At 37.3% G+C, this 26,905-nt stretch overlaps 1 long non-coding RNA gene across 1 annotated transcript in view; it reads left to right on the forward strand.

Annotated features, from left to right (window-relative positions):
- The window catches only part of LOC108303124, a 25,893-nt gene extending 16,102 nt beyond the window's left edge, over window positions 1-9,791 (forward strand). The window contains exons 4-5 of the long non-coding RNA XR_001824695.1: window positions 3,916-4,147; window positions 9,116-9,791. This is a non-coding gene — a long non-coding RNA (uncharacterized LOC108303124). The remainder of the gene's footprint in view (window positions 1-3,915; window positions 4,148-9,115) is intronic.
- Window positions 9,792-26,905: the final 17,114 nt, after the last annotated feature.

Consider the following 26,905-nt stretch of genomic DNA (forward strand, 5'->3'; position numbering starts at 1 on the left):
TCTCTCCATTTGCTTGGTAGATCTTCCTCCATCCCTTTATTTTGAGCCTGTGTGTACCTTGCATGTGAGATGGGTTTCCTGGATCCAGCACACTGATGGGTTTTGACTTTTTATCCAATTTGTCGGTCTGTGTCTATTGATTGGGGCATTTAGCCCATTTACATTTAAGGTTAATATCATTATGTGTGAATGTGATCCCGCCATTTTGATGCTAGCTGGTTGTTTTGCCTGTTAGTTGATGTAGTTTCTTCATTGTGTCAATGCTCTTTACCATTTGGTACATTTTCGGAGTGGCTGGTACTGGTTGTTCCTTTCTATGTTTAGTGCTTCTTTCAGGAGCTCTTATAAAGCAGGCCTGGTGGTGATGAAATCTCCAAGTAATTGCTTGCTCGTAAAGAATTTTATCTCTCCTTTGCTTATGAAGCTTAGTTTGGCTCAATATGACATTCTAAGTTGAAAGTTCTTTTCTTTAAGGATGTTGAATATTGGCCCCCACTCTCTTCTGGCTTGTAGGGTTTCTGCTGAGAGATCCACTGTGAGTCTGATGGGATTCCTATTGTGGGTAACCTGACCTTTCTCTCTGGTTGCTTAGCATTTTTTCCTTCATTTCAACCCTGGTAAATCTGACAACTATGTGTCTTTGGGTTGCTCTTCTTGAGGACTATCTTTGTGTTGTTCGCTGTATTTCCTGGACTTGAATGTTGGCCTGCCTTGCTAGGTTGGGGGAGTTCTCCTGGATAATATCCTGAAGAATGTTTTCCAGCTTGTATTCATTGTCTCCGTCACATTCAGGTACATCTATCAAACGTAGATTAGGTCTTTTCACATAATCCCATATTTCTTGGAGGCTTTGTTCATTTCTTTTTACTCTTTTTTCTCTAATCTTGCCTTCTCATTTTATTTCACTGAGTTTATCTTCGATCTCTGATATCCTTTCTTCTGCTTGGTTGATTCAGCTATTGAAACTTGTGTACGCTTCACGAAGTTCTCGTGTTGTGTTTTTCAGCTCCATCAATTCATTTGTATTCCTGTCTAAGCTGTTTATTCTCATTAGCATTTCATCAAACCTTTTTTCAATGTTCTTAGTTTCTTTGCATTGGGTTGGCACGTGATCTTTTAGCTCAGAGAAGTTTGTTACTACCTACCTTCTGAAGCCTGTTTCTGTCAATTCATGAGACTCATTCCCCATCCAGCCTTGTTCCCTTGCTGGTGAGGAGTTGTGGTCCCTTGGAGGAGGACAGGCATTCTGGTTGTGGGTATTTTCATCATTTTTGTGCTGGTGGATTTATCTACCTGTGGTCTTTGTGGTTGGTGACTTTCAGATGGGGTCTCTGAGTAGACACCCTTTTTATTGCTGATGAAGTTATTTCTTTCTGTTTCTTAGTTTTCCTTCTAACATTCAGGCCCCTCTGCTGTAGGGCTGCTGAGGTCCACTCCAGGCCCTGCTTGCCTGGGGATCACGTGCAGTGGCTGCAGAACAGTAAGGGTTGTTGCCAGTTTCTTCTTCTGCTAACTTTGTCCCAGATGGATACCCAGCAGATGTCAGCCTGAGCGCTCCTTTATGAAGGGTCTCTGGTTATACAGGGGTCGAGGAGCTGTTTAAGGAGACAGTCTGTCCCTTATAGGAGCTCAAGTGCTGAGATGTAAGCTCCGTTGTTCTGTTCAGAGCCGCTGGGCAGGTGTGTTTAAGTCAGCTGCAGCGGAACTCATAACCACCTTTTTTTCCCGGGTGCTCTGTCCTGGAAAGGTGGGGCTTTATTTAGAATTTCCTGTCATTCTGCTGCCTTTTTTCAGAGATGCCCTGCCCAGCAAGGAGGTAGCCTAGTCACAGTTTGCCAGCAAAGGCATTGCTGAGCTGCCGTGGGCTCTGCCCAGCTTTTGTGTGAACTTCCTTCCAGTTTTGTTTATAGAGGTATAGTTAGAACTGCCTTGGTAATGGCGGTCTGCCTCAGTAATGGCGGACAGTCTCTATAATGGCGGATTGCCTTAGTAATGGCAGACTGCCTCCATAATGGCAAACTGCCTTGGTAATGGCGGACTGCCTCAGTAGTGGTAGACTGCCTCAGTAATGGTGGACACCCTTCCCCCCACAGAGCTGGACCATCCTGGGACCAGCTGTGCTTGCTGTGAAACTCAATGCAGAGTGTTTCAGATTGCTGGTCTTTGTGGGGGTGGGACCAGCAGCACCAGATCACCTGGCTCCCTGTTTCAGCCCACATTTTTTCAGTTGAACAGGTGACTCTGTCTCCCAGACATTCCAGTCGCCAGTTGAAAGGGCACCCGGATTTGTGTGAGTTTTGTGTGGAGACCTGCTGTGCCAGCTGAAACAGCCATGCTGGAGACTCATGGCGCTTTTCCGCCCAGGAATCTCCTAGTCTGTGGGCAGTAAAAATTTGTTTGGAAATGCAATGATCACTCGCCCTCTGCATTTTCCCTAGGAACTGCAATCCAGAGCTGTTCCTATTCGGCCATCTTCACCTGATACAATCTTACTCCCTTTGATCTTATTTCTTGCCACTCTACAAGCCATATTTACAATTCTATTCCTGCTATAGGACGTATCATTTGGCCCCACGCATTTCTCTGTGTCTATTGAGAAACCTATTAGGCCTCTGAAGAGGTTTCTGATGTGAAGTTTCCAGATGCCTCACACAGACACCTTTCTCCTTAGTATGAGCAAAGGTTATCACCTTGACTAAGGGCTAGTCAGGCTACTCTGAGTTCTCTTGTTGACTAGGCCTCAAGCTTAGCCTTTCTAGGTTGAGTAAACAATAAGACAGTTTCTAACAGCTCAGCGTTGTTTCCTTAGAATGAGCCTACTCCCATCCCTGCTTTAAATGCCAGCCTCATAACACTCAAGGCTTCCAAAAGAATTTCCCATTGTTCCAGCCAACACCTGAAGACCAGGCCCCCACTTTCCAGTTTCTGTGGGAGGAGAGGGGCCGAACTTCGATAAACACCAGCGAACAAAGCTAGATGGGTTTCACATAGACTAACCTCTTTTCCTGATTTTTGTGATTTTTCACTTTCCTGAAAAACTCTGTAGAGTCCCACTCACCCTTCTCCCTCCTCCTTCATTCTATCCAGTCACCTCTGTACAGGTCAAAGTTGAACTTAGTTCACATTGCACTCTTTTCCCTATTGTAATCATATATATTAATTCTCGCCATTTTATTTAGTGTCCAGCTTTATTTATCTTTCACAGCATTTCATACCTACTCCTAATGCACTATATTGTCATTATTCATTTAACTATCGCTCTCACCTACCATGCTGTGTTCTGCATTGTACCCCGAGTGCTGAGGTCAGCCCCAGTACTGTGCCTCCCATATTAGAACTGGCAAACATTCTCTTTACTCACAAGTTAATAAAGTGAAATAATAAACAATGTATTTTGTCAGATAGGTACCCATCTACCACTGAGGTGGTATTTGGTTAAGAGCAATCTTTGTGCTTAAATAACTCTTAAGAGCAATCTTTATGTTTAAATAACTTACATTTAAATGTGCTCAGAAAGAGGGAACTAAGTTACCTGACTGCTCTGAACAGGGTCATAAGGAGGGAATCTAACACATTGCTTTAGTTTTGTTTCAACTTCCAAATCATAAGAGGGACAATACACATTGTATTAAATTCTATACTGTAGAAATAAAATAAAAATATCAGCTTATTTTCCTTCTTTCTTAGTTTGCCTGTATGATTTTTAATTCCAATATTTTCTTAAACCTCACACCTTCCTCTTTTGAATTTCTACTTCCTTTTAAAGTGGCAATTGCCAATTTTTTGTGTGTCTTTTGTCTTATATTAGTAAGCGCATTTCTCTAATTATAACATGGGGAATTTACGTGCGGGTTACAGGGAAGACCAGATTTTTACATCAAAATTAATTTTGTTTTATTTGCTTCTAATTTACAGGTGAAAATGCGATTTTACATGGAAACCTATTTTATTCCATAAAACTAAATGAACTGTAACCCAGAAGTGCAATGAGACACACACAGCATGACCACATTATTTCTGAAAGCTGAAGAGTTGCCAGTCTGCTGATCTCAGACATCATGAGCCACACAGTTCAGTTCAAATTGTTTCCCTACAATAGCTTTGAGCCTCTGCCAAACAGCCACCACAGGACTCTAAAAAATACAAGGTAAGGAGATGGCACCTAAGAACATTTTTTAAAAAGTGTTAGCTCTTTTATTGAAATTTATTTCACTGCTTTTATCAAAGAGACTGATGTCACATCAGACATTTTCTCACCTCAAGGTAATATGCAGTAATTGCTATGATGGCATACTATTGAGAATATGGAACCAAATGTGTGGCCTGCATGAGCATTCTTCCTTTGCCAATGAATTGCAAATGCTTCTTCTTATGTACAGAAAGTAGGTAGTGTAGTCAGTACACTATCTACAAGTGTACCAACGTTAAATGTAGGGGTCTTATTGTGGGTTAAACTTCAGCAAATCAGGTCTCCTTTTTATTTTCAGTTGCTGCCAGCCTCACCTATGCTCCGAGTCAAGGTTAATGATGTTAATGCAACCAGGCAATATATTAAAAGCTCTAGCCACAATCATTAACTAGAGTCTGGAGTAAACCGTGCATTCCAGAGCCCAGGATGCAGAGCGCCTGTGGGGTGTCAGCAAGCTGCAGCCACTTCCCTATCCAACAATGCTGTTACCTAAACTTCCCTGTTGGATGCTTGTTCTTGTAGGCATCCACACTCCACACCCTAAGCTAAACGACCACCTGTTGGACAGCGGCCCTGCCTCATGACTAGTATTTGGCCTTGAACTTCACAGTCTGTTCCCTAGACACTGGCTGGAGCTGTGCTTCCAACTAAATGGGCTCTTTTCTTCTCATGCCTAGCACTAAAGCCCTAGCAGTGCCTGCAATTCCTATTGTCAAATCCTCCCCACCAGATTCCAACCCTTGATAAATAATTCCTGACCCAGAAATGCACTTCCACTACCCTGGGATATAATGATTTGGAATGCTGGTGACTCACTCGACTTATAGACACTTAGTCCTTAACCCTTTGTTCTTGCTTACTTCTTTTTCCCTGACTTAAGACCCAGCACATCTCAAAGCTGATATGGTATGTAAGATCATGTCAGCATGCAAAAAGTGCTCATCATATGAGGAAGCCTAAATGTACTTTTTTAGTCAATGGAAATAATTACCACAATTAATATCTTTTGTGGTTTTTAACATTTTTAATGAAAACAAAACTTTGCATTTTCTCTAATGAGAAAACAGTATAGTTTCCTTTTGTTTTATTTTTCCAACATTTGATAAGGCATAGGATCATGTTATTCTTTTTGAGATGCCATAATAGCCTAGGTATTGGAACGCCCAGCTAGTACTTGCATTACATAGTCAACGTGCTATAAGCGTGGTTCTTCCTAAAAGCTTTCAGTATTGTCTATATTCTGTGCTACACAGTTCCCATGGTAATGTGTTTGTTCCCATGGAGAAACAAGCGAACACCTAACCAGAGTTGAACTTGAAGATATAAAACTTTGCTCAGTAGATAGTTCACTCAGAGGCTATTAAGGAGGAGGAGGAGAGAATAGAAGAACATATATCTAGTTTCTAGTTCCAGTTCAAAGCTGAGAAACTACTGATTCACTTTGACCTGCTAAGTAGCAAATCATTCGTGGTGTCATTAGTTGCAGCTTTAAGCAGATCTTTTTTTCTTCTCAAAATCAATTTTATAAGTGACTACTTAGTCAAAGGGCCCTTTTAAACAGCGATTTGATAGTTTATTTTAGCAATTTGGTCCTTGTAGTTGCAATCTGCATTTCCATACTTTAAGAATTTTTGGAATTTTCATAAAACCATCTAAATTTAAGTAAACTTGATTTAAAAAAAAAAGATAAACTAAGGCAATAAGAATGTAAGTAAATGAGCAGAAGATTGTCTTTAATGAAAACAGATTATTTTTCTTTTTTTAATGCCCATAATTTTTTCAAGTCTAGCTATTGCCAGTTTATGTCATTTGAAAAAAGCTTGCAAGCTGCAAAAGGATGTAAATTCAGCTGCTTTGGTTTAACGTGAAGGAAAGTTGATGGCTTGTGTTAAGGCTGACACTACCATGCCAAATTCCTGACAACCTTACAGCGGGACTTTGAACGCCAGTAAAATAATTCACATCCATTTGCAAGCTCCAGTCAAGTGGCATAAACTCCACTTGCAGAAGACAAAGCAAAATGACTGGGCTCCTCCCGCTGCTCTGGCTCTTCTCTCTGCTGCCGCCTCCCTCCCCAGTGCTGTGGTTTTCTCCCCCACTTTACAATCCAGACACTTGCTCCCTTTCCATTTGATACTACTTCTTTGTTTGCTGTTCTTCAGCCTCCTTTGTGCTTTTCTGACCTCCTTTTTTCCATTCTGTGCCGCTTTCCTATTCTACATTCATTATTTTTTCTCGAGCTTCGCTTTTGTGCATTACACTCTTTCCCACTTCAATCTGCAACCATTTTTGTATTGTCCTGACTTTCACTCCTCTTACTTACTTTAGTTTATTTTCATTCTGACCACCTTTTCTACTTCTCTTTGCCACCCCTCTGTTAGAAGTTTGGCATTTTGTTCCAACTTTTTAAAAAAATGTATTGTTCCTGGATGACATTCTTTCCTCACTCCTATGTATTATTTTTCCCTAGTTGTTTAAATCCCTGTCCCACTGACTTCATGCAAAGGATTATAATTAAAGCAATTTCAAGTATTTCTTTAATATAGTAAAGGGGAAAAGAAAAAGTTGCCTTAGAAAACCGCATTCTAAATAGCAGGCTGCCTTTTAAAAAAAACAAAAATAAATATCTGTCCCATTTATAGGTTCACGGGAAGTAAAATCAGTGAGATCTGCCATCTCCTACACCTGTCTACCTCAGGCATCATCCATTCACCCACATCAAGTAGTGAAGAGTGAGACTCAAATCAGCAAGGCCATCCTGCTGAATTGCTGTCACTCATAACTTTCTCACATTGTATGGTCTGCCAGCAAGTGGCAGAACTATGGTGTATCCCAAGATTAATTGTGGTTTCTGAAGCAATTGTAGCAGGAAGATGGAACACAAAGGTTTTTTCTCTTAGTTTTGTGTGGTATGGGAGACAGAAGGCATTTCCATCATTTTATACAGCTTATTTCATATGAAAAACAGAATAGTGAAAGTTTACACAATATGGAGGTTTTCTTCAATTTCTTATCATCAAATAGGCATATGCTTTGAATTGATTTTTTTTAAGTTTTGGGAATTGGATGTTCATCTTTCTTTTATTGACACTCATCTAATTTTCAAAAGCGTGCATAGTAGATTGCATGTGAAGGTAAACAGTCCACTCAGATTTAAATGAATTGCTTTGAACTAAAGAGATATAAATTCTAGTATATTAATTCTTCATGGCTATATACATATACACTAAGTCTTTTTGCATAGTGGCAGATTCTTTATGCTTTTGGCATATGTGGAGTTACATTTTAATTCAGATTACATTTATTAAGTGCTAAAAAGACACATCCATTATTTTAGAATTTTTGACAAATTTTCAGTCTTGTAAGTTTATTAAAAAAATATTGACACACTGTAATATATACTGGTTTCACAGCACTAACAGCCTTGGTAAATTGTGCCTACAAGAAAATCGGTTCTTTGTGTTTTTCTTAGTTTACTGTTTTTGCATTTAACAGTTTTTACCTTGATTAAAGACCAGATTTTCTGGGGACAGTGTAGTTGACTCAAAAACTAACTGCAATTACACAAAATTTTATTTGACAGAAACTATCTATATCTTCTTTATTTTTATTGCTATGATTGTAGAGCCAACACACACAATCATGTAGGTTGAGCATTGGTTGGGAACCATTCTCGACTTATGTGTGGGGCTTCATAGATAGTGGGAATCATTCTGCAATTTTCACTAAAACTATGCCATGAGTTTACTTATCAGATGGAAAACAATTTATGCTTTGACAATGTTAAACAAAGTCTTACTTTACTCTGTCAACGCATAAAATGTAACATTTTAGGTTTGAGGGGACACTTGGAGATCTTCCGGTTCTCTTCTTTGGTTTCACAGAGAAGGAAAATGCCTCCAGAGAAATGACTCCCTACCACAATTTTATCATCATATATATTATAAGAGTCAGGATTAGAGATGGCTCTCCTGATCTCTGGGCCTTGGGAATATTGTTTTCAAAATATTCATGGCAACAGAAAAATATTACATTTCTGTCACATAATTCCATAGATGCAAACTTCTAAGTTTTTAGCCTAACCTTCTTCCTAGACAATTTTGTATTGTAAATTACTAGAGGGTGGAAATAATTTCTGGATAATTCTGTGAGCACCTTGCCATGTAATTCAGCAATATTCTAAATAGTTGTTTTTTTTTTGAGAGAGAGGGTGTCACCATCTTCACTGATTAATGTTGTGAAAAATATTTAGAAAAGAAACTGTTCCATGCTACTCGCATCTATGTTGTGAAAGTATAATTTTGGAATATTTACATTAAATAACGGAACTAGAGTTTCTTAAGAATTAAAATCTTTACTTCCCATTAATGTATTGAGAAACTTCACTAGTTTATTCATATTCCCTATGGAGGCTTTCTTTATTACTATCAACCCACACTTTCTCATCTCTTTTATTACTCAACACTGACATGTGGTGTGTAATATAGTATTTTGTTTCTCTTCTCTTGCTGCATCTAGAGAGCTTGTCAACTCTGTGTACAGAGTTTGGCATTTACTCTGTTTTCTCTCCTCTGTGACGCTGGGTATGTATACAGCCAATGCTAAATGTGTACTACTCAAGGTTATAAGAATTGAACTAGAAACACTTCATCAAAAAAGCCCTCACTAATTAGAAGCAACTACCAAATTTAGTCTGTGGTGTCACAAACCCTTATCAAAAAGAGTATCATTAATCTAAATGCTAACAGAATTAATGAAATTTTTACATAAATATTACTATAAAACAATATGTAATAGTGATGCCTAATTTTTTAGTAGATTAATGCATACTGATGAAAAAAATAAACAGAGTTGAAACTAGTGCATGTCATCACAAAATCATAATGCCCTTTAAAAAACATTTTAATCTTTTTTTTTTTTTTTAAGAAATGAAAGGGGCACGTGGCAGAGTGGCAGATATAATCAAAAACATTCTTTTCAAGAGCAATAAATAAGGAAAAGAACACGTCGGTACTCCAACAAGCCATAGCTTCTGCCAGATGTTGCAAAAATGAGTCAGATAGCTGACCTTTCTTCTAGGGCCTGTATCAACTTTGAATGGAGCTTTCAATTGCACAATAAGCATCTGGACAGTTTTGACATCTTTATTACACTCTTTGAGTTCTTAAAAGCTACCATTTTGTTTAAAGATGACATATGAAAATTAAAACAATTACTTAAGTGCTGACAGTTATTAATCCTGTAACTCAATATCAATACCCTTATCTTCTTAGAACTGGGTCTCTAACTACTATTTATAATCAAGACACCAACTGTCAAATCAAATTAAAATTGAGATTTGATTGATTATTTGATGACATTAACATTCACATCTATTTCCTTCACATGCCTAATTTTGTTCTTGTGTTTGCTTTACACTGAATTATTGTGGTTTAAATAGCCTGTTTTACATGACCACTTTCAAACAAGATCATAAACTTTCATAAAAACAAACTAAGGAATTCATAATCACAGCTCTTGGCCGCCACCTAAAGGTTTCTTTCTTGTTTTATTTTACATAAGACCTACTATGCATTCCTTTTATAATAAAACTGTCTTGTCATCACATGTTTCTATATAAATACAGGGTAAAAAGACTTTTTCAAGTATGTTTTTTCACCTTTACCTATTTAAATTAACAGCATATATAATTACATCCACTTTTCAATTCATTCAGCACACCCAAAAAATTTAAACAAGGTCCTTTTAAATGGTCTGAAAATTCTTCATGCATTTAAGTGATAGTATATTTTTATTATGTATCACCCCACCATGCCTAGGCCCATCATGAAGAAATGTAATTAAAATCATGTTTGCTGAACATGGTTGAATGCAATGTAGTACAAAACTCCTCAAATTCCACCAAGTACATTAACAGGTATAACTTCTTCATTACCCTTGAGAGTAAATGAGATACCATAATTAATAATTCTCACTCCATATCCTATTCTCATGCCCTTTACTCTCCTAAATAGCACTTGATTGAATCAAGCCAAGTATCTTCATCGCCTTACTCGGACTCTGACAAAGTCAACTTTGGAGGATAGAATCACTGCCATTTACAATATCATAGTGGAAATTAGTTATGAACTCTACAAACTTCTCATCTAAAAGCGCATATGAATAGAGCATCTATGAATCACCCAAATTCTTGTTAAACATATAGACAAGTTGTATTAGCACATACACTTTCCAATGTATATCCCATGTACTTACCCTTGATCTATTTATAGAACACTATTCATAATTTTATTTTTTTCTTTTTTCTTTTAAAGACAGGGTTTCATCAGGTTGGCCAGGATGGTCTCGATCTCCTGACCTCTCGTGATCCACCCGCTTTGGCCTTCCAAAGTGCTGGGATTTAGGGCATGAGCCACCGCACCCAGCCCCATGACTCTATTAATTCAAAAAAATATTTATTAGGTACCTACTATGTGCCAGGCACCCATCATTATCAGTGTTCAATAAAGCAGACTGGTCTTTCCCTTCATAGAGCTTGTGAAGAAAACAGAAAAGGAATAAATAAATAGGTAAAACACATTAAGATATTGGCCGCAAGGAATTGAGTGCTGTACCATAATAAAGAATAATTCTGGGGAGACATAGACCAACATTAGGTAGGTAAGTCAAGAAAGGCCTCTCCTAGGAGACAGTTTTTAAACTGGGACCTGAAGAATAAACAGCTAGCTCTGCCAAGAATAGAGAGAAAGAGGTGGAGGAAATTATGTATGCAAAGGCCCAAGTATTAACAGAATGCCAAGGGAACTAAAGAGGAGTGAGCCAAGGGGAGTGTCATGGAATGGGATTAGAGAAGTGAGCAGGAATCCAGTCATGCGAGGCCTTGAACATGGTAAGGACTTGGGGTTTTATTTGAAAGAGAATGGAAAGCCATGACAGCAGGCTAAAAAAGGAAGTAACTTGATGCGTTGGCTGCATGAAGAAGTAATTAGAGACAGCCAAGAGAAAAGGGAGACAGAAGTCTATCACAGAAATACAGCTGGGAGAGATGACGGTGATGGTAACATGGACAAGGTGGTGGCAGTGGAGGAAAAACAAGTGAACACATTTGAGATGCATTTTGGAGTAAGGCCTTGGGGGTAGATCAGATGACCCTGTGGTTCTGCCGCTCCTTCCCACCTTGTTAGCATTTGCTGATATTAACATAACTTTGAAAAGCTGATATCATTTGCCACATAAGATATCACACCCAAACTTTTAATTTAGTTTTTAAATTTTAAAGACAATATCTTAATAGAATCACCAATTTGTACATCAAGAAATAAACACTTATTATCTAGTATCTTCTGCAAATGCAGTAATCCACAAAAATTAATTTTATAAATAATGGAAGTTTATCCATTAAAAGCATCAAAGCTTATTTTACTTTAACCACTTTGAAATAATTATTTTCCGAAATTGTTTAATATTTCCTTAATCTTTTAAAATGAATATATTTAAAATAAGTTAGGCTTTTCAAAAACTGAGACTTATTGTGAAGAAATATATATGAAACATACCTCTGTAGTATGTAGCATGGCTAAAAATAGTGAGATGTAAAATGAGTTTCCTCTACTCTGAAAACGACCTCGCTTTGAAATTATTACATTTTATTTTGTGGCCTCAGTTTCCTATAGTTCTCATTGTGCCTGACTGTAGCTATCAACTTCTGACTCATTCTAACACACTGCTTTACTTGGCTGTGAGCTGGGAACCCTGCTATCAGAAATTCATGCAAGTTAACAGAAAAAGACTCCAAGTAAAGGTATGAATTTTTGACTTCTATTGTGATTGCACGGAGGCCTTTTTACACTCTGCTTTCCCAAGTACAGTTTAGGCCACAGAAGCTGCTTGATCAGCAACATGTAAGTCAGGGAAATGTCCCTATACTAATTTCCCACAGTTTCATAATGCTCCTTGAAAACTAGAATCCACATTAATATACACATCATCATTTTTAAGTTTCTACAAAGAATCCTTCCTTGTGATACATCTTCAACTACATCATTATAAATGTTGGCTTTTCATTTGATGCCTAAAGTACAGTTTTCAAATGTAACATAAAAGCATTTAAAATTTGACCCAAAAAGTAAACTAAAAACTAGTTTCAAATTTCCTGACTCAGACTATAATGTTATCTCTTTTCGTTTTTCATTTTGACATGGCATGGAAACAAGAACAGATCAAATGTCCACAGAAACCCAATCAGCAACACTACTTTCAAAGTGTCTTTTGACAAGTAATATGTGCATTTTACAAATCCAAAGGCAATATTTGAAGTAGCTCTTCATAACAGCTGCGTCACTCAAAGCTATCTCTGTATGACCACCTTGTCTCATGGAAGAAAATGTGTACTAAAAATGTGTAAATGATTAAAGCATCAGCATAAAGAAAAAACATTCTGAACCTGAATAAAAATTATATTGAGGGCTTATAGAAAAATCAAACACCAGATGTCCACGGCTGACTTGACAAATGAAAATCCTTGAAAGAAAGGTCCAGAAATTGGCATTTCAAATGAATATATCCCAGCTGATTGACAGGGGCATTCCTTTGAGCAATCCTAGATAGCACTATGGTAGACCCCAGGTAAGCAATCCTATGTGATCTGCGTTTTCTACTTTATGGTAGATTGTATTTTCCAAAGATGACAGCACCAGTACATACCATCCCATATGCTCTTCCTATAAAGTGACATTGACATCTCTCCACCAAATGATAGGATTTACATTACCTCCTCTTGGACCTGGGTGAACTTTTGACTGCAGTAGAAGTGACACTAATGTGACTTCTAAGACCAATTCATAAAATGCAATACAGCTTCCTCCTGGCTCGCTTGGGATGCTCGCCCTAGGAATCCAGCCACTATGCTGTGAGAAAGCCAAGCAGCCCCATGAAAAGGCCACTTGTAGGTCTTCCAGCCATAGCTCCAGTTGAAACCTCAATTGACAGGCAGCCTTTAACCACCATGTGAGTGAGACTTTAGATAATTCTAGCCCCCAGCTTTTGGGCCACCCCCGCAGACAAAAGACAAGCTCTTTCACCCAACCCTGGTCAAATTTCAGATTAGTGAATAAAATTAATGTTGTCACTGTTCTAAGCCACTAAATGTTAGAGTGGTTTGTTACATGACAATAAATAACAGAACAAATTCCAAATACTTCCACATCTTATTCAGATAAAATGTGAAGCTCCAAGTAAACCTTCATACATTCCAGTTTGCATTTAAGGATTTCATATTCTATCCAGCCATATCCACCCCTAGCCCGGACTGACTTATTGGGTCCTGCTTTAGTGAATTGGCTAAGTCTGTGGTTCTCAATCAGGAGAGATTTTGCTTAGCACAGAACGTTTGGCAATGTCTGGAGGCATTTAATGGTTGTCACAACTGCAGAGAAGGATACAATGGTATCTAAGTGGGTAGAAGCTAGAGGTATTGCTAAACATTCCATAATCTACAGCATGACCCCTACCCCTGCAACAAAGAACTATCAAGCCTAAACGGTGCCAAGGTTGAGAGGCTCTGACCTAGCTCTGGACCCCAGCAGTGAGGTACTCAGTTTTCATGACTGTCTTCATCATCATGTAGGTTGAAGGATCTCAACCTGCAATTAAAGAAATAGTGTGTGGGGGAAGGTTGGGGAGGGATAACATGGGAAGAAATGCCAGATATAGGTGATGGGGGGATGAAGGCAGCAAACCACCTTGCCATGTATGTACCTATGCAATAATCCTGCATGACCTCCACTTGTACCCAAAACCAAAAGCACAATTAAGAAAGAAAGAAAGAAAGANGAAAGAAAGAAAGAAAGAAAGAAAGAAAGAAAGAAAGAAAGAGAAAGAGAAAGAGAAAGAGAAAGAGAAAGAGAAAGAGAAAGAGAAAGAGAAAGAGAAAGAGAAAGAAAAGAAAAGAAAAGAAAAGAAAAGAAAAGAAAAGAAAAAAAAAGAGAAAAGAAAGAAAGAAATAAAGTGTGTGCTGGGTTTAGGGGAAGTTAGCATATCATGATTTTCAATCTATGCTATTGCTACAGTCTGGATGTTTGTGTCCCTCCAGAATTCCTATGTTGAAATCTAATCCACAATGTGATGGTATTAAGAGGTGAGGCCTTTTGGAGGAGATTAGGTCATAAGGGCTCCCATGAATGGGATTAGTGCTCTTTTAAAAGAGGCTTGAAGGATCGTTTTTTCCCCTTCCACCATGCAAAGACAGAGTGAGAGGGCACCATCTATGAGAAGCCAGCTGTCACCAGTCTGAATCAGCTGGTATGGTCATCTTGCATTTCTCAGGCTCCAGAACTATGGCAAATAAATTCCCATTGTTTATAAATTATCCAGGCTAAGGACTTTGGTTATAGCAGCCTGAATGGACTAAAACAAGTGAGTTCATGGTGCTCGAACATGGCTACAAATTAGAATAAGTTGGCAAGGTTTTTGTTGTTGTTATTGTTAGTTTGCTTGTGTTTTGTTTTTATTTTTTTTCCAAATATCACTGCTTAATCCCCAACCTGGAGTTTCTGATTTTAAAAATATGGGATGCTAGTATTTTTTCTAAAGCTTCTTAGGTTATTTTAATGAGTAGCTAAGCAGGAGAACTGAGGCATTGACTATTTTTCACCGGGAGACTGTGACTCTTAACATGTTGCAGGTTAGGTCCAAAAGGGGACATTGGGGAAATCTAGATAATCAAATTGAAAAATTCTAATGGGTGATTCTGTTGGTTCCCCAGCCGCTTCCCCTACTAAAAACCTCTGCCTTACATAGACCTCTGCTATTAGTTTGCCATAATCTGGCAATAAAAAGACCTGAGCCGGACTCTTCCTTCATTCTAGTGTACTTATTTGGGATGGAAGCAAATCTTAAGAGTTAATTGTTTTTTGTCAAGCCAGTAAGTAGTACCATTTTTTAGTAAATGCTGAACAACCAATTCTGTCGTAATAGGCTCAGACAGCTGTGCACTTCTTCACCAATAAAATAAGCTCTGTTTACTAGATTTTTCATTAATTGCCTAAGATGAATATAAAAACATTACTCAATATTCTTAGAATTTTACTATTGGAGTGTCAAGCTAAATCAAATAATTTATATATTTACATAATTCAAGATGATGACAAAAGTTTACTGATAGTAGGTTATTCTGCTGAGATTTATCTCTCTCTGTATAGGACTTAACTTTGCCCCCAAAACAAAAAACAAAAAAAAACACTGGCAGTTAGGCAACTGTACTGCCATCTGCCTCAGATGCTAAGCAGATAAAAGTCGGCTCATTAAAAACAAAAATGACTTGGGTGGAGAAGGAAAAATGTGAAATAGCCTGTTATTATAATAATTACCTCAGTAAAATGTGTTATTTTATCATGACAGTGAAACTTTCTGAGCATGTTATTATTACATTTGCGGTAAAAAGAAAAAAATCAAAACTATGTTTTTCTTTTCAAAATGCAGTCATCAAAGGAAAACACCAATTTAATAAATTTCTCAATAATTATCAAATTGTAACTTTTTAACTCTTTCCTATTAAAGGAAAAACCAGAAAGAATCCTTAATGTGCTATTTATGCTCATTATCTACAACAGAGAAAGCTGAATATCTATAACAGTTTTGAGTGCTCAGTGTACAGAGTAACTGCCCATGTGTGGAAGTCACTCATAACTGTGAGCACAGGTTCTCTTGTAACTTAGTTTCCTCCTCTAAAAAACAGTAATAATAATAGTACTGGGATCATAATTACCCTTTAAGGACTAAAAGATACAATGAATAGAAAATGCTTTGCCTAGTCCATGGCACACAAGATATACTTAAAGAATGAGCATGTTTTCACTCTTAAATCTATAATGACAGTTTATACTTCCCTTTTTAAGATTTGGAACCTAGATTTCCAACTGCCTTCTGGATGTCTCCATCGGAATTTCCTTAGGCCACTTGTAAATTATCTTTTCCAGTATGTGTTAGTTTTTCTTCAACACTCCTCAACTTATCACTAATACGGTTTTACCAAGACAGAGTAAGGCATCTCAATGGCGTTTTGAGCTCTGGTATCCTTCTAAAGGAAGGCTAAATGGCAATCATGCTTCCAGTTGTTCTTTATCTCCCTTTTCTAGAGACATACTGTTTGTTGTCAATTGAATAATTTTCACTGACACCTTAATGTCTTCAAAATATTGTTATCTTATAACCTTTCCAATATTCTAAAGAACATTTTTAATAGTTCCTTAAAATTACTAGGCCTCATGTCTTACTGAACATTTCATATAAACAGAATTTTATTTTTCCCAGTTGTATGTACATCATTTCTTGAGCAACTCTCTGATACTGCCCTCAGCGTCCATGATTAAAAGCCATATTTTTACTTAGTTTTGAGAACAAAAACCAACTGGGCAACATCTAGGACTGTAGGACCTTTTTGATAACAGTTGAGGCAATCGATAATGAGCATCAGGAAAATATTGCTAGGCTCGGCTCAAATGGATAAGTTAAAAACAGATGTCCTAACAGGATTCCATGAAATTTACTAACTAGAAGAAATGCACGTTTTTCTCTCAGGTGAACCAATAATTCAATAAATAACACCTGAAAATCAGAAAATGTCAGTCTTATAGAGCTACAATAAGGAGAGTATATTTGGAGGATTCAAAATCAATTGAACATCAAGAAAAAGAGAGTTCTCAAAAGACAGGAAACTTTCAGGTTTACAAAAGCCAACTAAAGTAACAGGAGAGAAGCTATCATAACTTGAAACTTCTTTCTGTAGGATGAATAAAATATAGAGTTAAGAGGTACAATGGAAAGTTGTAGGACACAGATCAAGAACAGGCAATCACTATTTGGCCCAAGAAATTACAGAGAGGTCGTTAAAATTTTCTGTTATGCCACATTTCATTGACAATAGTAATTCCTGCTGAACCGATACTAAATGCTGAGTTGACCTGAGGAAATAAAGAATCAGAGATTGGGCACTGCTCCCTTTGTCCATGAGCCACTAGTGCAGGGATCACAGGCTTAAATTCCTATGGCACTCAGGCACATAACATACATCAGTGAACTTAGGCTGGGTACATGAAAAGCAGTAACATGAGCATACACACACACAAAAAAATGGTACCTGACTCTTGAGGAGACAACAGCGAGTGGTAAGGGTTGTAGCAAACTGAAGAGCTTGGGCCCCTTCTTAAGTGGGTGGAAGATAAACAGCTCTGGCTCATTGCCTTAAAGAAATGCAGTTGTGCCCAATATCCTGATTAAGGGATGCTGAAACTAGGATTTCATGAAACATCTTGATTTTTAAGTTTTACACAAAATTGATTAATTTTTAAACCACTCTGTGGATTGATGCTAGGAGGGCCAAATTAAAATCTACTGGTCACATTTGTTCCATGGGCTGCCAATTTGCTAGTCTCCACAACAGGCTTTTAGAACTAAGCAATGGTCTTTGTTTATCTTCCTTCACTTTCATTCTTTGTATTTGATTCCGGGACTTGCGTTTTCCAGTCATTAAAGAAGATCCAAAAAGTTCAAGTGAAAAATTAGGAGTGTATTTGGGAGCAAAGAGACCTTAGTTAGCAAAAAATGCAAACAATAATTAATCAAATATGTAAAATTTAGACTATGGAGCAATTTTTTTATATTTCTTTTGCTAACCTTGCCAAGATAGATTACGGCCATCTTAATAAAACCAACCTCTTTTCCCTTGGCCATCTGATATCCTTTAAAGCTAAATCTGTTGGATATTTTCCATTTGCTCATCCAGTTTCCTTCTCTATCCACTCTGTGCCCCCAGGAAGCTGGCTGGTTAGATTGCCTTAAAGGACTACTTTACCTCTAGCTTCCATTGAGTTTGGCCCATCTGGGAGCACTGGCAGGAGTTTGGAGGGTGGAGAGAAATGAAAGTCAGGGCATTTATTTGCCCCATTTTCCCCTGCTGGTCCATTGATTTAATCTCTTCTTCCTGTTTAGAGGTTCTCCTTGAGTGTGTGTATGTGTCCCTTGAAATACTGTCTTTTAATGTCCCTCCAAGCCAGGGATGCTAAGGTTCCCCACTATTATAAGTCCCAGAGGAATACACCACCTCTTGCTCCTTTTCTTAAAACCTTCCCTACAGGCCTCAATTACTCAGTTTGTCTGCTTTCTGTTTCCTGCTGGAAGCCTGACTTAAAAAAACACCTCAAAGTACACAATCCTTCCCCAGCATTGGGATCTTAACTAAACACAGTGTCTCATCAAGTCCTTTCATTCTTATTTCTTTGGGTCTTTTGGTTTGCCCTGTCTTCTTCTACCTCCGGAGTAGCAACTCTCCTCCCAAACAAACCAATCACACCCACCCTTTCCTTCTTACTTGTTGCCAGAAAGTTTTTCCTGAAGCTTACAATCCTCAGGGTTTAAAGTATAATGAAAAAGTGCTTTCATGGTTTTCTGGTTGCAGGATGAATTTGTACAATCTTTTGGAAAAGCAAAGCTATTTGGCAGTAAGTATTAGGAGCTTTGAGAACATATCTAAACTTTGACCCAGTAACTTTACCTTACAAACTTTTCCTAAGAACCCTAAATATTAAAAAATTTGGATAAAGATGAATGCAAGTATGTTTATTAATGAAATGGCCAAAAACTATAAACAGAACACACTCCATCAGTGACCTATGCCAGGTGTTTTGTTTGCCCTACCTGCTTCTCTCTCCAATTGCCCTCTGACATGAGACACTAGCCTTCCTAAGCCTCTGACTATGGCTCCACTACTTTCTAGCTTTGGAATGAACTTTACTAATGGTACTTTTGCTAGAAAAATGAAAATGAAAAGAATGAAGTAGGAGTAGTTATTTTCCCTGTCCCTTTTCTGCAATAGCCTCAGGCTGGCCACGATTCTTGAACAAAGGTTAAAGAGCCTTTCAGGTGGCCTTCTTACACAACTCAATCTCCTTAAGGTTCAGTAATAAATGCTTCTCTTGTCCTTTGAAGCCTAAGGATATTGATGCATTCTGTTCTGTGCCCTGCCCCCATGCACACAGTTTCTAACTCAGGGATATTGTGCTATCACTAACACCCTATCCCATGTTTATTAGCAAATTCTCCTTGAATTACTCAATATGAGTACACCAAATATATTTCACTGCCAAGAATCTGGTGCAATCACACAGCATGTTTAAGTATACTAAGCAACATAGTCACTATGGAATAATATGTAACATAGAAAGATAATCACAAAAAGTACAACAAAAAAGGTAAATCTAGTATGAACACAGGTACATAAAAATAAAGCAGATAACATTCATCCTGAAAATGTAATAAGTTTTAAAACATACTAATTTTAAAATGAGAAAATGATTAGTGACTTAAAAGGAAAGACACTGTACATCATACCTAGAGGAATTTGCAAATACTTTGCAGAAGTGGCATTAGAAATGATTCTTCACAATCAAGTAAGACAAATGAGAAAAAAAAAAAAAAAAGTGGCAGGGAGGTGGCGAAACATGTTTGGCTGAGAATGAAGCCCGTGAAAAGGTAAGTGAAAGTGCTTGCAGAAAACCAGGATTCTCTTCTGAAAAGCCTGGGGTAAACAGAGTTGGGAAGGAGCAGGGGATTTCATAGAAAAGGGTACTGGGAATGTGATTTGGGGACAGAATGTCCAAAGTTTCATAGCTGATGCTAAAGGTCTCTTCACGGCCTGGGAGAAAGTTTGGGGAGTGGAATTAAATGAACCATAGAAGGGTTTAAGGAGAGGATAACAAGTTTGGATTTCTGCCTCCAAAGGAAAACTCTCCTCCACTGTGGAAAAAGGAGGGCTAAGAGTTCCTGGGGAAACAAAAAAAGACAAAGCCTGAAGTAAGAAGTTTTACTAAGGAGTAAAAAGGGTAAAGAGAATGGAAAAGACGTCAGATGCTTCACTAAGATGGGATTAATATAATTAGTGAACTAATGAAAGACAGGGGTTGTCCAGCATACATCTGTAAAAGGGAACAATGATACCTATGGTACGCTTAAAATCTTGATAAACTTCCCTGCCACTTTAGCTTGAAAAGGGTTCTAACGGCCAAAAATACTGTTTTCATTTTTTGTTGCAATTGGATATCATGCTGAAACGCAGGTCTTTATAAATAAATTTCTTATATTTCTGAACCTTTAGAGGACTAAATTCCCAGATATGGAATTAGTATTTCAAATATCTTAATGATTTTATTACACAATTCCAACTGATTGCCAAAAAAGTTATAGCCAATTTACAATTCCACCATGAGTTCCTATTTTAACCTAGCTAGCATTAAATACCGTCATTTTTAAAAGTCTTTGAGCATTTGATGGGTAATAATAGTATCTTATTCCTTAAATTAGTATTTCTTTGATAACTAGTAAAGCTGGACTTTTTCCTTGTCTTTAAGCATCTGTATTCCCTATCCTCTTTTCACATTTATCTGTTATAGACTAAACGTTTTCTTATACATTTGTATGTGCATATTCTAAGGTATGTTTTTACACATTTCTGCAATATTTATAAATACCTAAGGTTTCAAAAAAGTATCACCAAATGTGTTCATTTGTTTTCTTTAAGTTGGATAAATTATTTTTACATATAAAAAGAACTTTTATTGCCAACACCAGAAAATACTGACATATATTGTCTCCTAGTTTTACATGAAGTCCTTTAGTTTATCATGAATATATTTTGATATAAAGTAAGTTTCTAGATTTTTTTGTCCAAGTAGCTAATAATTGTCCCAATGCCATTTATTATTTATCCCTTCTTCATCGATTTTTGAAGGATGATTTACATTATATTAAATTGCTGTTAATGTTGGGCTCTATTTCTGAGCTATCTTACTTTTAACAATTTACCAAATGAGTCATCTTTTTTATTATTATTACATATTATTTCCAAGTCAGATTATAGTATCTTTCAAAAAAGGGATTGAGTTCTATTGATGCTTGTGTTTTCCAAAGGGCCTATCACTTTGCACATACTAAATGTTCAATAAATATTTACATATTTATTAAATGAATGTTTAAATTGAATATCCTGTGCCTAACATGCAAAGAATTTCCTCACTGTACTAAAAGGTCACATTCTTCAAGGTGAAACATGAAGTAATTTTGAAATTGGAAAAGGGGGCTGAGAATGGCAGCATTCCAAGTATACAAATTCCATGTGAATTTGATTAGAATAATTTAAATTTTATAGTGACTTCACTCTCCAGAGGCTATGTGATCATGAGAAAATGCTGAAAGGGAGAATTATAGTCATGGGCTCACTCTGAGTTATTGAAGTTCAGAAAGGCCTTTAGCTGTGTAATGATGTGCAAATCAGTCCACATTCCACGGTGGCTCAGCAGATGAACTATGTCAATGGTGAAATGTTGTCTTTATAATGTCTGCTGATACCTCTATTTGAGAGAACCAGCTGTTGGTCCTTTATACTGCTACCCATTTAGAAATTTGAGCAATAAAGCAATACTTAATAATTATTACATATTCATTTAAGCCCCCAACTACGTATTAGTGTAAACATGTTAAATTTTAAATAAAAGGCAATATTAAGTATACATATCTCTGGCACATACAAGTAAGTGAAGCTTTCATACAGTTGTGTATCAAACTGTACAGAGATGACTTCATACTAAAAAGATTGTGGAACAATTTAGTTTGATTAAAGAAACATAAAACTAGATTGTCATAAAGAATGCTAGCATTACAGATTTCTATAAAAAGACATGCTCACTACATCTATTAATGTGGGTAAAGAATAGTATAGTTACCAGAAAAGGAAAAGTTATGTATTCAGCAAAACCAAAGGTATTTGATGTTATTTTTATGACAATATGCAAGTCTTGAAATAAGTATTCATGTATTTTCAGTGTTGTTTATATTATGAAATTAAAATAGTCCTAATTACCATTGAAAAAATCCTTGGGATAATATATGATGAATTCTGGCATGTTTTGCTCATGACCTCTTTTGATTTCTACAATTATTTTACTGAGTAATTTTGTGTGGCGTGTGTTTGTATTTTATAGACTTTAATTTTTAGAGCACTTTTAGATTCATGGCAAAATTAAGGGGTAAGTACAGAGTTCCAATATACTCCTTGCCCCCAAATGGGCTCAGCCACTATCAACATCCCACATCTGTTACAATCGATCAATCAACATTGACATACAATTATCACCCAGAGTCCATAGTTTACATTAGGGTTCACTCAGTATTGTACATTCCATGGGTTTTGATAAATGCATAATGACATGATTCCACCACTGCATTACAATACAGAGTAGTTTCATTGCCCTCGAAATCTGTGCTCCACCTATTCATCCCTCTCTCCCTCTTACAATCCCAGCAACCACTATCTTTCTACTGTCTCCGTAAGCTTTCCACAATGTCTGGATTTATACAACATTTAGCCTTTTGTGGTTGGCATCCTTCACCTAGTAATATGCATTTAAGCTTCCTTCATGTCTTCCCTAGGCTTGACAATTCATTTATTTTTAGTCCTAAGTAATATTCCATTGTCTGGATGCACCACAGTTTATTTAGCTACTCACCTACTGAAGGACATCTCGGTTACTTCCAAGTTTGGGAAATTATGAATAAAATTGGTACAATATTCATGTGCAGGTTTGGGGGTAGACATAGCTTTCAACTCCTTTGGGTAAATACCAAGGAGCACAATTGCTGGATTATTTAGTTTTGTGAGAAACTGCCAAACTGTCTTCCAAAGTGGCATTCCCACCAGTGGTGATGATAGTTCCTATTGCCCTATATCCTCGTCAGCATTTGATACTGTCAGTGATTTGGATGTTGGCTGTTCTAATAGGAGCGTAGTGATATTTCATTTTAATTTGTAATTTTGATAGTTGTTTTAATATAGTCATCACAGAAAGGAGTTGAGGCTGCAGAAAATTAAGTAAGTTACCTATGATTCTATAGCCACCAGGTAGCAGATTCAAACTTACTTTTTAAGACTCCAAAGTCCATGTGTTAATTGCACTGTGGTTGCATTTTGGCTAGAAAAGAAAAGAATTTAAATGCGTACATGCAGAACAGCAGAGGTTAGTTTCCAGTCACATTTATTGCTTGTCTTAATTTGGTTTTCTCCAGAAGAAGACCCTGACACTAGGAGATATCAGCGGTCACAGGGAAATGAAGGAAGGAAAGACAACCAATGATGGATCTATTTGAATGCAATTATCACTGTGGTCAAGTACAACTTACTTCTACAGGGGAACTTTGGAAAATGGTGCTAAATATTATTCAAAAGGTAATGTGTGTGACAGTACCAGTCCTTCTACTGTTTGAGGCTGGCCCAGGACAAAGAATGTATAAAAATTAAAAGTACTAAGAAACTTTTATAGCAGTTTGACATTTTAGTGATACCCATTTTTTCAATAATTAATTTTACTTTTAATTCTCAATCCACGATAGATTGAAAATTAAAAACTAGTCCAAAAACAGTGTAGCACACAAGGCCTAAAGTGACTTCATACAAGAAACAGCGGAGCTGGGGTATTTATACCTCACTTCCCATCTGGTCTGTACATAGTTGAGACACCATCCAGAAATTTTGTTCATTCCCTAGCACTTCCACCACACAGACGTCCAGCTGTGTGCGATGAAGTGGTGAGCCAGGGCAGACATCATCTTTCTGATGATGAGTTAAAGGCTAAAAAAGCATTAGTTGACTGCATGCTATAAAAGGACAAAACTATGCCCAGGGTCTGTGCACAGGATTAGACTATGTACAAATAAAATGTTTCATTCAAAAGTGCCATATTTTCTACCAAGAAAGCAAAAGACAAGCGCCCCTCTTCTTCTTTTCCCACACCCAGAAAGCCAGTGTACTAACATGTGATGAAGATTCTGAAAATTAGATATTCCCAACAAGGATTTTGAATCTTGAACAAGTGATCCAAAGCAAAGGGAGGCTACAAAGTTGTTCTTAAGAGTTAGACACTTTCTGCTACTGCTTATGCCTCCATGTTTTCTGGCCTTGGTAAGTCTTGGTTTCCCAGCTTCCTGCTGATTCTATGAGCTCCCAATTTTTTTCCAATAATTTACCCACCCCCCCTTTTTTTTTGAGACAGAGTCTCACTTTATCACCCAGGCTTGAGTACAGTGGCACAATTTCAGCTCACCGTAGCCTCCACCTCCAGGGTTTAAGCAATTCTCATGCCTCAGTCTCCCGCATAGCTGGGACCACAGGCACGTGCCACCATGCCAGGCTAATTTTTATATTGTTAATAGAGACAGGGTTTCACCATGTTGACCAGGCTGGTCTTGATCTCCTGACTTTAGGTGATATGCCTTCCTCAGCCTCCCAAAGTGCTGGGATTACAATTGTGAGCCACTGCACCAAGCCAATAATTTCCCTTTTTACTTCCAACATCCACAATCTGACTCCTTACTTGTAACTAAAAGTCATCACAATATGAGATGATTGAGAAAACTCGGAGCTCTGATTCCTGCCTGCTCATGAGTTCCCTTGAAAATGCGAGGCTGGTTTCTTTGCCAATCTTTGTCTCAGTTTCCACACTTGTAAAATGGGGCTAGCTGTCTAGCATACTTTGAAGAAAATTAATCTGTGAGATGTTTGTTGAATAAGGGGTTCTTCCTTTGGAGAATCTAATCACATGCTGGTCTATTGGGTTTCTGGAAATTCCTCTAGTAAAGGATTTAATTTGACTTTAATTCAGCATTTTAAGCTTAATCATGGAAGTCTTGTTTCAGAAAACATTAATATCTCATAGATAGAGTCATCCACAAACTATCTTGACAAGAGACATTGGCTCCAGCAGTTCATTTCTCTTGGAATTTACACCTGACACTGGACTTTGTCATTAAAGACTCATGAAGCTTATGAGGAGTCTCTGTATTAACCCATTAAAGTAGGAGGCTCTTAAATTTCAAAGCATATGAAAACCATTTGAGGACCTTGTTATAATGCAGGTTGCTGAGCACCATATGAGATCTACTAATTCAGAATCTCCTGGAATAGAGACAAGGAATTAAAACTCAGAATTACTCAATGGGGGATTGTGTTATATGCAGTCGTCAGTCTACAGTATGAGAAACACTGTCTTATGTAACAAGTCAGTGAAAAGCATCTTCAAGCAACTTATGTACTTTATCATTAGAATAAGCTAGAATTCACAGTCACAATACTATATCTCACTGCTTTGACCATTCATCATCTTCTGAGATGTCTCAGGCAAGCTCATAGATAACTTGTGAATATCCACTCAAAACCTACTGAATGGCTCTGATCCCAACTTCAAAAAGATATAACATTAAAATTCAAATGTGTCTTTAGGTGCCACTACAAGATCAATAATTTGGGCAAATCTAGTTAAAGTATGAATAGTCACAGCTGAATGTGGTGTTCCACCTCTAATACCAGCTACACAGCAGGCTGAGGTGGGAGGATAGCTTGAGTTCAATCTTGAACCAGGAGTTCAAGGCCAGTTTGGGCAACATAGTGAGAAAGCAAGACCCCATGTCTTAAAAAACAGTCTGGATGTCTCCCTCACTCCTGCTACCTCTCTATAGCTTGTTCATTCTCACCACAAACTGAATTAGTAAGGAATCAAGGTTAAAGGATTAGGGAAGAAATTTAAGTCATCTTATTTTATGACTTTTTAGTAACTCAACTCAAAGACTCTAATGATAGGAAGCCTGGAATGAACAACCAAAATGCTATTTTTAGACTCTCTGTAAATTTCATTTCCTCTCATTACCACAAATGGTGAAAAAATAACTGTCAGAAATTTCAAAGTAAGATAGCAGAACATGATAGAAAAACAGAAATTAAGTCACCATCTTCTGAAACATTTTTCCTTTATTAGAATTCTTCAGGTATTACAATGAAGATAACAATATTGCATTTCTTTAAAGTATGCTGTACATTTCCTTATAGGAAAAAGGATGAGTTATGGTGACCAGTGACATTTATTGGAAACAAGCAAACTTTTTGTTCCTGGGCCTAGGCCAATAGTTGTATTTACTTGAAGAAAACCCTACAGATGATTTGCAGTCTTTCAGGAGAATTTACTTTTATGTTTATGGCCCAAAATGTGAGGATAATTTGTTTGTAAATAATTGGCAGAGGTCACAGTCTCACAGCTAAGATATTTTATCTTATTTTGACAACCAGAGTTACAGCCTCTTTACAACTGAGAAGCGGTACTAAATGGTATTGTGCTTATTCTTCAACAACTCCACAAAACTGGCATCCTGACATGTATTTGCATGGGTGTCATGTAACAAAATGCAAAAATATTTTTTTCTAAAGGGCTTCAAAATTTCCCAAAACAGAGTTTTGAACTTCATTTTATTCTTCTTGCCACATGGTTGTTTTGGATTAGTATATACAATACATCAACACCTAAAAATATAGTTACAAAAATTAGTACAGACCTCATCGATTTCATAAAGTTACATCCCTTCTTGTTTGCATACATTTGTATTTTATTTATTACCGTAACTGCCACTTACAATCCAGCAACAAGGGTTGTATTTTAGAATACTATGGAATGGTGATGTGATAGATACTTTAAAGTGTAAAGTGTAGTGAAACATCTTTATGGGAATGAGAGATTTAATTTTTTTTTTAATTGGAGCACTGCACTGTCTCAAGGGTGGCTGCATTCAGTAGATTTGGGGCATAACCTCTGAAAAATACACGGGCTGCCCAGTGGAAGAGTCACCAAT

Source organism: Cebus imitator, unplaced genomic scaffold (assembly GCF_001604975.1).
Source record: "Cebus imitator isolate Cc_AM_T3 unplaced genomic scaffold, Cebus_imitator-1.0 Scaffold45, whole genome shotgun sequence".
In the NCBI taxonomy this organism is placed as follows: Eukaryota; Metazoa; Chordata; class Mammalia; order Primates; family Cebidae; genus Cebus; species Cebus imitator.